Below are 3,342 nucleotides of genomic sequence, written 5' to 3' on the forward strand. Positions count from 1 at the left end.
TATCAATAATTGCTGAGTGCCAGACTAACAAACTACTTCAGTTTCAAAGCTACATTAACATTTAATAACCAAATCATTTATTTATTAATTAGATGTGGAGATTAATTATTATTATTTGGAAAAAAAGGAGGCTTCCTTAAATGACAAGCAAAACACGCGATTATTGCAAACTCAGACTGATAATCACGAGCCTAGCCCTCCAATGCTTTTGTTCTATGCTTGCGAATTTCATCTTGATTTCCATCTTCAAACGTAGTTCAGCCATCTAAAGTTCTCCTGGCTGTATGAATGAAATCAGGCCTTGGGTGTGGTAAGATCCGCCATCACTGATGTGAGGGCAGCATGTCACGTTTTCTGTCTCCGAACTCTCGACCGACACTACTACTTCCATCTTCGCAGATAGACTTCGTCTCACAACAATGGTTAGAATCGCGCTCCTGTGTTACTATCGATATCTGTGTGCTTACGCAATGCAAAGAATAGCGTTAAGTTGGCTATACTGTTTTCAATGTCATGGAGAGTTCTGACACACTCCTTACAAGCTGCCGAATGACTACACCGACCTCGTTTCACTTTTTGGTAATGGAACTACATATTTTTTCCTGTGGCACTGTAAAGACCCTTCAAAGGCGTGGTACTGTAAGGTAGAAGTTTTTCTCATATCTTCTCCTGACGGGGGAATTCCATCAGCGGGTGTCGTCAAGTTCTTTATCGTAGTGTGTTTTCTGACTTTAGTAAATTCGGACAATGAGGATACAAAAGTATGAACGTAAGAGAAGTCCCGGTCCCGTGAAGAAATTGTGACTACGAACGGCAAATAAGCTGTGACAATAGAGTAGAGACAACTAGGATCCCCTGTAAAGACCAAGGAACACAGTTTATTCCATAACCGCTGATGTTTAGTGGAACATTTAGTATCTTTGCTTGCCCCGAGATGACAGCATATATAAAGATGCCAAAATGACAGTGTGTGACCTCAGAGATGTCAGTAATCATCGAGTAGGCAGTTATTCGATATGTCTCCTGTAGGTTGTCGGCTATTGGGTGTACGGTCTGATTATACTTAATGTAGTTGTGATTTCTGATCGAAGTGTTATTACTTAGGATCTCGGTTATTATTTGTGAACTATATATGACGGTAGCAGCTGTTCCCGAAAGAACAGTTACGGTGGATGACCAAGCAGCTTTGCTAGAAATGAAATGATAATTAAATGGACACCCTAGCTGCAAACAGGCGTTGATGAACTTCATTGGGGACATGTTGAAAATGTGTGCCCCGACCGGGACTCGAACCCGGGATCTCCAGCTTACATGGCAGACGCTCTATCCATCTGAGCCACCGCGGGCACAGAGGATAGTGCGTCTGCAGGGACTTATCCCTTGCACGCTCCCCGTGAGATCCACATTCCCAACATGTCCACACCACTACATTCGTAGTGCGCCTAATAGATGTTTGCCCATCATACTCATTACTCGTGGCAGATTAATCTACCAAGTCCCGTACGAGTTCGGGCATAGCGTATGCGTTCGCACAAGAAGGTCAATGGCCGGGAAGCCATATTTTTTAACTATATATGACGGTAGTAGCTGTTCCCGAAAGAACAGTTACCGTGGAAGACCATGCAGATATGCTAGAAATGAAATGATAATTAAATGGGCACCCTAGCTGCAAACAGGCGTTGATGAACTTCATTGGGGACATGTTGAATATGCTTGCCCCGACCGGGACTCGAACCCGGGATCTCCTGCTTACATGGGCTCAGATGGATAGAGCGTCTGCCATGTAAGCAGGAGATCCCGGGTTCGAGTCCCGGTCGGGGCACACATTTTCAACATGTCCCCAATGAAGTTCATCAACGCCTGTTTGCAGCTAGGGTGTCCATTTAATTATCATTTTATTATTTGTGAATGACGACTCAGTGCCCATTTAGCCAATTTAAGAGCAACAGGAGATCATTGGAAAAAATGTGGATACAGTACGAAGGGCGTACAGTAAGTAATGCAACTTGTCTTCTGAAAGCAGGATGGATTTACTCAGCATTCCAACAAATATATTATTTCCCACTATTCTGGCTGAAAAAAATGTTTTTCAATATAATCTCCGTTGAGTGTAACGGCCATACGTCATGTTACTGGGAGCGCTTGTATGCCCGCATTGTTCCACTCCAGTGATCGACTTCGGTGGCCATCTTCTTGCTAATCAGTAAGCTCCCCGTCAAACACGTACTGCTTCCCGCTGAGTGCATCATCCATTAAGCCACACAGATGGAAGTCGGAAGGTGCGAGGTCAGGGCCGTAGGGTGGACGAGCAACAACAGTCGATTGGAGTTTTGTGAGCTCCTCTTGAGAGCGACGACTTGTGCGAGGTCGTACGCTGTCATGGAGCAGGAAGGCTTCGTTTGTATTTTTGTGGCGACGAACACACTGAAGTCATCTATTCAATTTCGTGAGGGTAACACAAGACACTTCAGAGTTGATCGTTGCACCATGAGCGAGGACATCAAACAGAATAATCTCTTCAGAGCCCCAGAAGACCATCATCATGACTTTTCCGGCCACTGGTGTAGCTTTCAATCTTATCTTCAAAGGAAAAATTGTGTTTTGTGACTGCATGGGTTGCAGTTTGTTTCCGGCTTGGATAGATGAAGCACTGTTTCATCGCCTGTGACATGGTGTGGCGCGACTCCATAGGTTACAGTTCGTTTCTGGTTCGAAGAGATGAACCAATGTCTCATCGCATCTGACGATGTTCCACAAAATATTGTCACCATGAGCCTCGTAACACGTAAGCATTTCCGCACAGGTGGTCCTTCGTTGCTGTTTGTGCTATTCTGTTAGGCAGCGAAGAAGCAGTAGGCACACACCTTTGGTTACTGTAACTGGTGGATGAGTGTGCCGGCACTACCGATAGAGACGTCCAGTTGAAAAATGATGAGTTTGATTGTGATCCGTCGATCATTTCGACTGAAAGTGCCCGAACATTCCAACATTGCATGGGTCACAGCTGTGTGCTGCCTACAGGCACCCAGGAGATCGGAGAGGTTTGCGCGACCTTGTTGCGATGGTGACAGATGCCTCGCCCAGAGACTCATCGTGCTTTTGTTCACTGTCACTTCTCCGTAGACATTTGGAAAGCGCTTAAAATATTAGCGACGCTCTGGTTTTTTGCCAGAAGGTACTCAATGAAAGCTTTCTGCTTGCAACGCTCCTCGGTTATGGACAACATTTTGAAGGCTACGTGTAGCTCCGTCACCTACCGTAACTTCTTAATACTGTAATGGCTCAAGCAGGAATTTTCCTCGTAATCCCACAAGAAATTCCGAATTTTACAGCCGAAAACCC

At 45.0% G+C, this 3,342-nt stretch overlaps 1 non-coding gene across 1 annotated transcript; it reads right to left on the reverse strand.

Moving 5' to 3' along the window:
• Positions 1-1,272: 1,272 nt before the first annotated feature.
• Trnat-ugu lies at positions 1,273-1,347 on the reverse strand. Its single transcript has one exon. It is a non-coding gene; the product is annotated as a tRNA-Thr (tRNA).
• Between the last annotated feature and the right edge of the window lie 1,995 nt (positions 1,348-3,342).

The sequence above is a fragment of the Schistocerca americana genome, chromosome 6 (genome assembly GCF_021461395.2).
Source record: "Schistocerca americana isolate TAMUIC-IGC-003095 chromosome 6, iqSchAmer2.1, whole genome shotgun sequence".
NCBI lineage: Eukaryota > Metazoa > Arthropoda > Insecta > Orthoptera > Acrididae > Schistocerca > Schistocerca americana.